The 13,477-nt window shown below is 43.2% G+C and overlaps 1 protein-coding gene and 2 non-coding genes across 3 annotated transcripts in view; 1 reads left to right on the forward strand and 2 right to left on the reverse strand.

The window, feature by feature from the left end:
• The window catches only part of LOC144155746 (uncharacterized), a 260,323-nt gene that overhangs the window by 238,763 nt on the left and 8,083 nt on the right, over nucleotides 1-13,477 (reverse strand). The gene's annotated exons all lie outside the window — the stretch shown is intronic.
• Nucleotides 2,890-2,973, forward strand: Trnal-cag (transfer RNA leucine (anticodon CAG)). Its single transcript has one exon. It is a non-coding gene; the product is annotated as a tRNA-Leu (tRNA).
• Nucleotides 13,136-13,208, reverse strand: Trnaf-gaa (transfer RNA phenylalanine (anticodon GAA)). The gene has a single exon. It is a non-coding gene; the product is annotated as a tRNA-Phe (tRNA).

Raw genomic sequence — 13,477 nt, forward strand, 5'->3', positions numbered from 1 at the left:
TGACGACTGCAACCTTGATATGTATCTTTACCGAGTCCCTCGTCCCGTATCTCTCTGTTCTGCTACATGCATTACGAGGCACTGGCTCCAGCAGTTCGGATATGCCAATTGCTAACCCCGACCTCCGACCACGTTCTACGTGGCGGCCGCTGGGAAAGAAGACGTTCTACGTCTCCCGCGGTGGTCGAGGGGCGGCGCTAGTTGACCGGCCTCAGAGCTCTTGTAAATATAAACCCCCGCTTTAAAAGTCGAGAGAGAAGCCGCTGCAGGGATAGCGTAATTGGTTAACGCACCGCACCGGTTATGCGGAGATGTGGGTTCGAGTCCCGCTCCCGGAAAAACGGCGGATTTTTTCTCGACTTATATTTTCGCTTATTTATCAATGAATCAAAGAAACGTGACAAGCACACGTCATTCGGCCCTATTAAATATTTCGAAAAAAGCCGAATAGCACTGGCAATGACGACTGCAACCTTGATATGTATCTTTACCGAGTCCCTCGTCCCGTATCTCTCTGTTCTGCTACATGCATTACGAGGCACTGGCTCCAGCAGTTCGGATATGCCAATTGCTAACCCCGACCTCCGACCACGTTCTACGTGGCGGCCGCTGGGAAAGAAGACGTTCTACGTCTCCCGCGGTGGTCGAGGGGCGGCGCTAGTTGACCGGCCTCAGAGCTCTTGTAAATATAAACCCCCGCTTTAAAACTCGAGAGAGAAGCCGCTGCAGGGATAGCGTAATTGGTTAACGCACCGCACCGGTTATGCGGAGATGTGGGTTCGAGTCCCGCTCCCGGAAAAACGGCGGATTTTTTCTCGACTTATATTTTCGCTTATTTATCAATGAATCAAAGAAACGTGACAAGCACACGTCATTCGGCCCTATTAAATATTTCGAAAAAAGCCGAATAGCACTGGCAATGACGACTGCAACCTTGATATGTATCTTTACCGAGTCCCTCGTCCCGTATCTCTCTGTTCTGCTACATGCATTACGAGGCACTGGCTCCAGCAGTTCGGATATGCCAATTACTAACCCCGACCTCCGACCACGTTCTACGTGGCGGCCGCTGGGAAAGAAGACGTTCTACGTCTCCCGCGGTGGTCGAGGGGCGGCGCTAGTTGACCGGCCTCAGAGCTCTTGTAAATATAAACCCCCGCTTTAAAAGTCGAGAGAGAAGCCGCTGCAGGGATAGCGTAATTGGTTAACGCACCGCACCGGTTATGCGGAGATGTGGGTTCGAGTCCCGCTCCCGGAAAAACGGCGGATTTTTTCTCGACTTATATTTTCGCTTATTTATCAATGAATCAAAGAAACGTGACAAGCACACGTCATTCGGCCCTATTAAATATTTCGAAAAAAGCCGAATAGCACTGGCAATGACGACTGCAACCTTGATATGTATCTTTACCGAGTCCCTCGTCCCGTATCTCTCTGTTCTGCTACATGCATTACGAGGCACTGGCTCCAGCAGTTCGGATATGCCAATTGCTAACCCCGACCTCCGACCACGTTCTACGTGGCGGCCGCTGGGAAAGAAGACGTTCTACGTCTCCCGCGGTGGTCGAGGGGCGGCGCTAGTTGACCGGCCTCAGAGCTCTTGTAAATATAAACCCCCGCTTTAAAAGTCGAGAGAGAAGCCGCTGCAGGGATAGCGTAATTGGTTAACGCACCGCACCGGTTATGCGGAGATGTGGGTTCGAGTCCCGCTCCCGGAAAAACGGCGGATTTTTTCTCGACATATATTTTCGCTTATTTATCAATGAATCAAAGAAACGTGACAAGCACACGTCATTCGGCCCTATTAAATATTTCGAAAAAAGCCGAATAGCACTGGCAATGACGACTGCAACCTTGATATGTATCTTTACCGAGTCCCTCGTCCCGTATCTCTCTGTTCTGCTATATATATATATATATATATATATATATAAGGTTAGTAGAGACAGAGACACACGAGAAAGACGTAGAAAATAGAAATAAGTTTACTGACGTTTCAGGAAGAGGACTTCCTTTCTTCAGAGTACTGTGAAGAAATCTGAAGAAAGGAAGTCCTCTTCCTGAAACGTCAGTAAACTTATTTCTATTTTCTACGTCTTTCTCGTGTCTCTGTCTCTACTAACCTTATTTTTTCGCGCTCTGTGTGAGTTTTTTATCTTTCCAGACTATTTATATATATATATATATATATATATATATATATATATAAATAGTCTGGAAAGATAAAAAACTCACACAGAGCGCGAAAAAGCGTTGAGAGTGTAGCTCAACAAGTGTCTTTTCGTAATTCTTTTTCTTCTTTTTACCATAACCGTTTAGCGCTTTTCCGCGCAGGCTTACAAGTTTCGACTACTCCTCTCCCAACTCCATGCGCGGTTGTTCGTGCGGACATGCATCGGTTGTGCTTTGTGCGTCCGGTTGCTCTCCGTCAACGCCGCGATTGGGGCTGCTTCCCACTGGCCACTGCCTATTTTCTTTTTTATCCCCTCTCTCTCTACTTGCGTTCCCACTGCTGTATATAGTTACGAAATGTTGTTGCTACTTCTCCCTCTGCTTCACTTTCCCCAAGGGTTCTCCTTTCGTGACGTGGGTGAGAAGAAAAGGAGTCCCGCGTATGCAACGGGTGTACAGAAGTTTTGTGTGTCATTCTAACAGAACCCCTGATGAAGGAAGTTCCACTTCCGAAACTGTTGGGTATTAAATAATGTAAGAAATCGGACAACACACGCTATTGTCTCCCTCACTATGCTATATATATATATATATATATATATATATATAAATGGGAAGTGAGGGGCTCGCTGAATTCCAAAAACATGATATCTATCCTTGGTGTAGGTGCATCAAGAATTATTTAAAAGCAAGTGTATTTCCAGGCGCATGCATCCCGTCAGGATGGCCGAGCGGTCCAAGGCGCTGCGTTCAGGTCGCAGTCCGGTCTTCCGGACGTGGGTTTGAATCCCGCCTCTGACATTTGTGTGTTTGTGTGTGTGTTTAAGCACTCTTTTTTATTGTTAAAAACGTAGGGCTTACAGATGTAAACTGTGAAAGCAAAAAATTTCGCTCTTGCATCCCCGTAAAAATGTCCCGACTCGTGTCAACTACGTTTTGTCATTGTATTTTTTTTTCTGTTTATCAACTCGCGTAGCAAGCTGTTCTTAAATGTTACCACTTCGCTCTTTTATTCAGCGGTCACTTGGTCCACTTCCAAGCTGCGACCATCTATCAGAAATCCATTATTCCTTACTGCATCAGCATTGCAGGGTGCATTTCGGATTGGCGGCCTTCTTACAAGCAGTTAGTGCACATGCGGGAACTCGGACGTTTTGGTACGTAATCGCCAAATAAAGTATTTGAACCAACCGAGAGATAGAGGGTCTTTGCCGCAGATTAAGGGCAGAACATACGGACGCCAATTAGCAGAGAGGGAAAGGGAACCCAAAACATCGTTAGAGGTGTGCTGGGCAGTGAAGTCGGAGATCTGAAAGGAAGAACTTGCGCCCTCCACTACTGCACGCCTCAGAACACAGGGGTAGATTCAGCACGTAAAAGACCCCAAAGTCTGAAAAAAATTGAAGCAATTCATTAAACAAGTGCACAATAACAGCATTGCTGTCCCTCCAAGTGGCGCTACAAGTTTTTAATGCAACTTTGCCAGTAATCCCTGTTTGAAAGGACTGTTTGGCTGAATAATCAATCAATCAATCAATCAATCAATCAATCAATCAATCAATCAATCAATCAATCAATCAATGAATCAATCAATCAATCAATCAACCAACCAACCAATCAATCAATCAATCAATCAATCAATTAATCGACCTTTATTTTCGGTGCCCAGGAACAACCCTAAGGTCTTGGTGCTGGCACACCATATACAAAACATTAATAAAAGAAACGTAGAACAGCACGGAACAACACACAAAATCCTCGATATGACAGAAAAAATAAAGTAAAAGTACTTATAGACATTCAGAAAAAAAGCAAAAAAAGAAACAGTGTTGCAAGCTATGGCCCTCGGCCAGCGAAACGTTCAAGGCACTTGAGAAAAGGAAATATACAACAAAATACACAGTGCATATGATAGAGACAGAGTGTACATATAAAACGAGAGTTTAGATTTCTGAAAAGTTACACTGCAATAAAGTATTAGCGTAAAACGAGCGATGCCTTTGCAATGTCCCATCTTGTCGAGACACGGAACAAACATAGCAACACGCTTGACAGAAAAATATCGAAAAAACAATGGCAGTAGTATAGACATAAATGATCAGATTAACAAACCGCAGAGATAATAAAAATGACGAATGAATCAACCAATTAATTGTTTAATAGTGTGTCCAGGAACGATGTGCTGGTGCGGAAAGAAAAGTGCGTATCTCAGAAAAATATAGAAAATAGCATTGTTTAGTCTGAACGAGAGTGAGACACTTTGAGATACACACACGCCGACACACGCACATGACCCGCGCACATATACAAACAAGGCAAGTGTAAGACAACAAGACATGATTAAAACTCTGTACACTGAAACATGTAAACCGGAAAAAAATTTTAGCTAAAAATCACGCCACAATGAAGGCATAAAACTTACATACACAAGTGAATCATCGAAACAATTATCATACATACATAGATAAACCTAACCCCGGCAGCATAAAGTGTGTGAGTTGAAGTTACATACTAGGGCAAGCAAACTACTCCTGGTTTGTCAAGCTACGCAGTTCCTTACAAAAAGCTGGTAAGGGACGATGAAATACGTCCAAACTTTCTGCGTGCATATTGTATAGGTGCTGAATGCGTACCACGGGACTCTTGACACGGGCGGGGACATGAAACGGTCTAGGTGCCCTGGTGTTGCCTGTCGGGGTTCTCAAATTTATGGCACCCAACAAATCTGTACAATCAATGAGGCTGTGGACCAGTTTGTACAAGAATAGAAGGTCAGCCTTGGCCCTCCGGCTGTGTAGTGGGTCCATTACAAGCAAGCTGGCGGCATCAACACCAGGATAATCTTTAGCCTTCGCAGTAGCGTACCTATGTTTTAGTATTGAGAGAAAATTAGTTTGCACTCTCTCAATGGCCGCCGCGTTGGACCGACACGTTGCATTCCAGACCACGGATGCGTATTCCAATAGAGGGCGGCACATTGAGGTATAGAGCTGCAGAAATATGTCTGGATAGTTGAATTCTCTGGAGACACGACATGTTGCACCTAGTGTTCGCAAAGCACGACGGGTAATCTCATTAGTATGAGCTGTAAATGTGAGCTTAGAGTCAAACAAAACTCCAAAGTCTCTGATTTGACATACCCGATTCAGATCTTCTTCACTTATACGATAGGTGAAATTGATATCATCTGTTTTACGGGTATACGACACCACTTTGGTTTTTGCACTGTTAAGTATCAACTTATTTCGGTTGCACCAGTCCGAAAACGCGGCGATATCACATTGCAGTTGTGCACAGTCTGAGATGTTGCCAATCACTTTGAATATTTTAATATCGTCTGCGTATAGCAAGAACGATGAGTACTGAATTGCTGTCGAAACATCGTTGACAAAGAGTGAAAACAAAAGAGGTCTAAGGACAGAGCCTTGAGGCACCCCGCTGGTGGCTGAGTACGTTCCGGAATGTAGCCCGTTACAGTGAACGTAGCAGTGACGACTGGTAAGGTAGTCACGCAGCAGATCTAGCAACGGATCAGGAATGTCAAGGCGGGAAAGTTTTTTACACAACAATGAATGGGACACCACATCGAACGCCTTGCTAAGGTCACAGTATACCACGTCAAGTTGGCCTCGGTCTTCCACTGCCTTTGACGCATGTTCCATAAAAGAAACTAAGTTTGTAGTGGTCGAGCGGCCACGTATAAAACCATGTTGATTTGGAATAATTTCATATCTAACTCTGGATGTAATGAGGGAATGAATTATAGATTCAAAAATTTTAGAAGCACTGCACAGGAGGGATATCGGTCTATAATTTTTTGCATCTGCTTTGACCCGGATTTGTGTACAGGTACAACTTTAGCAATTTTCCAACAGTTAGGAAACCTGCCAGTACTAATACAGTACTAATACAATAATAATAATAATAATAATAATAATAATAATAATAATAATAATCAATCAATCAATCATGTTTATTTACGTGCCCAAGAACAGCAAGAGGCGTGAGTGCTGGCGCACGGATAGTTACATGAACACAAAATACAAGAAACATATTGCAAGAAACAAACAAGCGACAAGACACACATAAATTGAAGTAGTGAAAATGACAGAAATAAAGCACAGGCGGATCCTGGGTACAGGTAAAAAAGAAAAAAGAAGATGCCTTTGTGGCTCAGCTTATTGTAAAGACCACACAACAAGCAGAGAACAAAGTTTGACAGTAAAACGACAAAAATAATGACGAGAGTATAGAGACAAATGATAAGACAAGCATGATAAGTAAACAGTTTCAAAAATAGGCAACTATCTATTGGTTAAACAGAACCGCAGAGAAACTAAATTCCAGCAATGAAAAAAAGAAAAACGAAACGACAGAGGTATCATAGATGTTTAACATACTGTATTCAACAGCGCACTACGGTAAATTGTAAAGGAACTTTGAAAGATGTCAAGGCGTTCAGAGAAGCGGTTGTGACAATTCTGTATTCTGCGCACAGGAGAATGATTGGAGTTGCGCGCAGCGGTCAAGAAAGGGCGATGCGACCTGATGGGCCTTTATGAAACACTAAACTCTAAACAGTTAAACAGGTCTGCGCAAGAAAGGTCACCATGAACAATTTTGGGAAGAAATGTAAGGTCTGCACGCATACGTCTGCAGTTCAACGAAGGGATGGAAGGAACTATGGGTAAGTCAGAATCAGGATGAAAACTGTGATTGTGATGACGGTGCTTAAATATGGATAAAAACTTCTTCTGCACACGTTCTATTAATTCGATACTAGATTTGGAGATGCTGTTCCAGGCAACAGAAGCATATTCTAACTGAGGGATACATATTGCATTGTATAGCATTAGAAATGGATCTGGAGAAGAGAATTCCTTTGTAATCCGACACACATTTCCAAGTCTTTCGAGCGCTCGCCGGGTGATGAGCCTAATATGAGAAGAAAAAGAGAGGGTACTGTCGAAAAGAACCCCGAGGTCCCTAATCTCCTCAACCCTTTGCAAAGGAGCTCCCTCTATACTGTAGGAAAACAGTAGACGATGGGTTTTCCGGCTGTACGTGACAACCCTTGTTTTAGCGGGGTTTAAAATTAGACAGTTTTTGCTGCACCAGACCGATAATTCCGACACATCCCTCTTCAAGACACAGCAGTTCTGAACACCGCTAATGTGCCTAAATAGTTTGACATCATCAGCATAGAGAAGAAATGAAGATTTTGTTAACACTATTGACACATCATTGATAAAGATAGAAAATAATAGTGGACCCAGCACAGAACCCTGAGGTACACCATTTGCAGTGTAAACACTAGACCTTTTGAAGTTTACATCTACGTAAAAGGACCGGTCAAGGAGATAGTTGGACAACGTGGTAATAAGGATTGCGCCTACACCGGACGTAGTAAGCTTGTTAATTAATAATTTATGGTTCACCACATCGAACGCGTTACTGAGGTCAAAATAAATTACGTCCAACTGGCCTTTTTCACAAACTGCAGCCGAAGCCTGTGTCATAAAGCTTGCAAGATTTGTAACCGTCGATCGACTCGAGAAAAAGCCGTACTGATTTGGTATCAGAATGTTCTTGACGCAGGCAGCAAGAACGTTGTGCAGAGCTGACTCAAAGAGTTTTGAGGCGACACAAAGGAGTGAGATTGGGCGATAGTTAGTAACGACTGACTTATCACCAGACTTAAATATTGGAAAAATTCGAGCGATCTTCCATGCACGAGAAAATTTGGCGAAAAGTAAACAGTTATTATAAATGGGAGTTAAGACAGGCACAAAAATGTTGCCGTAAGCCTTTATGAGGGCTGCTGGAATTCCATCTGCACCACAGGAAAATGACGATTTCATTCGTTTAAGGCTATCATTGACAAGTTTTTCATCGAACATAAGTGTATTAAAATTAGACATATTATTAAAAGATGGGCGTTCGTCGTGACCATCTGGCAGTTGAAAGACAGAATGAAGGTACTGAGCAAAGCTCGTGGCAACATCCTCAACCTGTTCCCCATCGGAATTAAGCAGGCTAATGTGTTCTTTAGACGCCTTAGAACGGCCGCGTACATACCCCCAGAAGTCAGCCGGTTTCTGAGACGCAGAAGCCTCTAACGACTCTATATAGAGCTGGTGGTCACGCCGGTAGAGGCTTTTACAAAGTGAGCGATACCGACTAAACTCCGCTTTCCACTTGTCAAGCCCAGAACGCTTGGCCTTTTTGTGGGCGCTGTCCTTAAGTTTAAGCAAACTTCGAAGTTCTTTAGAGAACCAGTGTAGAAATTTGGAATGAACAGGCTTATAACAAGGGATGTACTTTTCCATGCCACTCCTGACAATTTCGGTAAAACGTCCAACCTGTTCGTCAACATCATTGACATCAAAAACACTAGACCATTCAGCAGATGAATAAAAGCGAGAGAGCCCAGCATAATCTCCACGCTTGAAAGCATATCGCGGGACTGCGCAATCGTCAACACCACCATAGCGATACTGGGCAGCGACAGAGACAGAGTAATAGTAATAATAATAATAATAATGTTTATTTACGTGCCCAGGAACAGCCAAAGTCCTGAGTGTTGGCGCCCGGATAGTTACATAAAAACAAACTACAAGAAACATATTGCAAGAAACAAACAAGCGACAAGACACGCACAAATTGAAGTAGTGAAAATGACATAAATAAAACACAGGGGGAGCCTGGGTACAGGTAAAAAAGAAAAAAAAGAAGATGCCTTTGTGGCTCTGCTTGTTGTAAAGACCACACGGCTACTACTACTACTACTACTACTACTACTACTACTACTACTACTACTACTACTACTACTACTACTAATAATAATAATAATAATAATAATAATAATAATAATAATAATAATCAATCAATCAATCAATCAATCAATCATTTATTTGCGTGCCCAGGAACAGCCGGGGTCGGCCTTTGTGCTGGCGCACGGAAACAGAAACACACGAAACATAATGTACACATCTTTCAAATACAAAATAAAATACAAAATACAAAAAAAACGAAAGGATAGCTTATGTTGAAGTTACGGAATGAAAGTCATTTGAGTGCATGAACTCAAGGATAAAAGACAAATGCAGAATAACAAAAGTTGGCAGTTACGCCAACACAAACTCACAGACATGTTTGCGAAACAGAGTAGGGCAATCATTAAATATATCAAGGTAATCCGAGTACCGATTGTACGTGCATTGCAGTCGGCACACAGGGCACAAGACACACAGACAATTGGGGTTGCAAAAGGTATCATGTTTCCTGGTCCACTTTAGCGGCACATAAAGACGAACATGCTGTAGCAGCTCACCACAAGACACTATGCCGTGCATAATTTTAAAGAGGAAGAGAATATCAGCCTTGTTCCGCCTGGAAGTTAAGCATGATAGCGTCAATGAAGAGGGCGATCCAGGGTTATAATTACTACTATCGCCAAAGCGATGGTTGAAGATAGATATGAACTTATTTTGGACCCTTTCTACAAGCTTACGGTTTGTTTTGCTCGTGCTGTTCCAGACAACAGATGCATATTCAAGCTGAGGACGACATATAGTTGTGTAGAGCTTCAGAAGAGAAATCGGCTCCTTGAACTCCTTGGACACGCGACAGACAACGCCAAGCGATCGTAGAGCTCTTCGAGTAATTACCTGAATATGTGGAGGGAAGCTCAGTTTACTGTCGAAAGTGACGCCTAGGTCATTAACCTCTACCACACGTGGGAGTAATTCACCGTTGATGTTATAGGGAAACAAGATGTTGTCAGTCTTTCTTGTGTATGTCATTACCTTAGTTTTAGATGTATTAATGAGGAGTTTGTTGCATGAGCACCAATGCGAGAAGGACGAGATTGCTCTCTGGAGAGCGGAACAGCTGGCAGAGTTGGAAACAGATTTAAATATTTTTACATCATCGGCGTATAAAAGAAAATTACAATCATTAAATATTGTCGCGACATCATTTATAAAGATTGAGAAGAGAAGTGGCCCGAGAACTGAGCCCTGAGGGACACCACTGGTGACCTCATAGGAAAGAGAAGACTGTCCATTTACATGCACGAAACATGACCTATCACATAGATAATTGCATATAAGAGATATCAGGGATGGTTGTATATCAAGCTCAGATAGTTTTTTGGCTAAGAGCTCGTGGCAGACGACATCAAAAGCCTTGCTTAAATCAAAGTAGACTACATCAAGTTGACCTCTCCCTTGCACAGCTTCCGAAGCATGCAGCATGAAGTTGACGAGATTGGTAGTGGTCGATCGGCCCGCGAAAAAACCATGCTGTTCAGGTATTAATGTGGTATTTATACTGAATGTGAGTAGTTTTATGCAGTATTGACTCAAACAATTTAGAAGCAGCACATAGAATAGATATCGGTCGGTAGTTCGTGGGGTCCAATTTAGAACCTGTCTTAAATACAGGAACAACCCTTGCATTCTTCCAACGAGCGGGGAACTTGCCAGACTTGAGAGAAGTTTGAAATATACATGTCAATACTGGAACTAGGATATCACCAAACGCTTTCAGTACGGCAGAAGGAATGCCGTCAGGGCCGCATGAAAATGACGATTTCAATTGTTTCAGAGCTTTCAAAACGAGACTTTCCGAAACCAGCACTTCTGAGTTTTTACAGTAATCTAGAGATTGTGGAGGGGGGCAAGCTGCACTGTTGTTGCCATAAGTGGAACGGAATTGTCGCGCAAAGGCATTGGCAACGTCGGATATGCTCTCTCCTCGTTCATCGATGAGGTTAATGTTCCCAGGTGAATTTTTACATGTTTGAGAACGGACGTGGCCCCTGAAAACTTTTGCATTGCGTGTTGCATCAGCTTCAACCGCGGCAATGTAATTCGACCTATCGCGTCTAACCAGACATTTACAAAGAGATCTGAGTTGACGAAACTCATTCTGCCACCTTTCCTGCCCCGTTTTCTTAGCTTGCTTGTGCGCTCGATTTTTCCTCCCCAAAGCTCGTTTAAGTTCAGCAGAAAACCAACGCGGAAAATTGCCTTTCTTTTCAAATTTTCGGGGAACAAAGCTCCTCAAGCCATCGTGAACAACTTCAGTAAAAAAATCGGTCTGTTCATCAACGTCGTTGAGGTTAGCGATTGGTGACCAATCAGTGTTACTAAGAAAGTGAAATAAACCAATGTAGTCACCACGAGCAAAGTCGTAACTACTGCTTCCTGGTGTGCAAACAGGGGGACTGTAATGGAGGAGAGATACGTTATGCAACGAAATATGTAATGACGGATGAAACTTGTCCGGTTTTACAAGGTTTGTATGACTGCGCGAGACGTCGACAGCTTCCAAGCTAGTCAGACACAAATCTAAGACGTTCCCACATGAATTCCTAATGAGGTTGCACTGCTGCAAGGAAGTAAAGGAAATAAAATCAAATAGAAAGTCACACTTCGGAGATATTGGGTGAGACGCCTCACTGACCCGCTGAGTCTCCCAAGAAATCCCCGGTGCGTTAAAGTCCCCAGTGACAAGGAAATGGTGATCACTGTGAGATATTACTGTAGTTTCGATTGTGTTAAGGATATTTCTGAACTCACTGGCATGTGTCTCGGGGGAAATGTAGTATGTACACACTAAGAGCCGTTCACCCCGATCACAAAAATAATAATAATAATAATAATAATAATAATAATAATAATAATAATAATAATAAGTTTATTTTCAGCGCCCAAAAAACAACTGTACGGTCGGAGTGCTAGTATACTATAGTATACCAAAAGGACGACAATACTTACATTGAGATGACGAATAAGACTTGGATTGCTAAAAAAATCTATTATACTAAGATTATGTGACACGACATAATGCGCAAAACAATGACAGGCAAATAATGGACTATTAGAAGAGAACACATAACCAAACGATACTGAACTAAGCACTCAAGCTCGTACAAACAAGAATCTAAAAAGAATGAGGGGGGAGAACAGTAAAAAGCATTGCAAGGGTCAATGTATGGGAAGGAAAGAGCATGTATAGGTCAGTGGCATCGCAGAGGATGATAATGCAGCCGGAACGAGAACATGTAACAACAGCTCAAAGAAAGCACTGCTAGCCACGCGCGAAACTGTGACAGAGAGCCGCTAAAGACGCCCAACTTGTCACGAAACAAGTTGTAGAAGTTTTGCAATCGGCGGGCAGGTGAATGGCGGCTACCAGCTGCGCCATTAAGAAATGTATAGTTCGGCCGTGTGCACTTCTGGGGAACTCGAAGCATGGGATGCGGCAGTAGTTCGGGACACGAAATGGCTCCGCGGAGCAGCTTGCGGAGAAAAAGATGAGCTCTGTCAAGTGGGCAACTTAAATGAGGAAGAGTTGGTAACTGATCTTGAGGGGAGGTTGAGGTGGAACTATGTTCGAGCCGGTTATATATTGACAAAAAAATTTCCCGCACCCTTTCAAAATGTCAATGTTCGGACTGGCACGCTCCGTTCTATATCTCTGGGAAATCTGCATACGGCGCCCAGAGAGAGGAGTGCCTGTCCAACCATCTGTCTAATATGGGGAGTGAAGCTTAGCGTACTGTCGAAAAGTATTCCGAGGTCTCTCACCTCGCAAACCTTAGGAAGGGAAGAATTATTAATAATACAAGAAAATTGGGAGGGATCTGTTTGGGGCAGTATGTGATGACGTTTACGTGATGACTTCGGTTTTTGACGGGTTTAGAATTAAGCCCTATCCACTGCGCTAGCGTGGGCAGGAAGAAATAATGTTTAAGGGCGAGGCAGTCGTCTATGTAATGAATTGCTCATCATACCTTATATCATCGGCATAGGGAAGGAGAGATCAGCTTGTAATAACAGTGGATAGGTCGTTAATGAAAACAGAAAGAAATATACATAACAGTGTGACATTGGAGCGTTTGAACCTCAAAACAGCAAAGAACAAAAGTGACACTGGTAGCATAGAAAAAATATGCCGAAACCCGGGATCGAACCAGGGACCTTTAGATCTTCAGTCTAACGCTCTCCCAACTGAGCTATTTCGGCGGGATGAAGAGTTGGCGCTACACGCCGTACCAAGTGCCGCTTGCGAGTTGCGTAACTTGCATACATAACGGGCGCATTCTTTCAATCACCGGTTGCTCGAGTCTTCCTGGCAAACGTTTGTGAGTAGGCTGCCAGAGACGGTGTGCACGGGCGTAAATTGAAGACAGCGAGCAAAAAAAAGGCGTGTTTTTTTGTGAGAAACTTTATTCCATAAAACACAAAGTATGTACAGAAAACTGTTTGGACCGATAGCTGCAAAGGCTAGTGGC

Source organism: Haemaphysalis longicornis, unplaced genomic scaffold (assembly GCF_048455015.1).
Source record: "Haemaphysalis longicornis isolate Haplotype H1 unplaced genomic scaffold, Haemaphysalis longicornis Haplotype H1 scaffold_1, whole genome shotgun sequence".
Lineage (NCBI taxonomy): Eukaryota > Metazoa > Arthropoda > Arachnida > Ixodida > Ixodidae > Haemaphysalis > Haemaphysalis longicornis.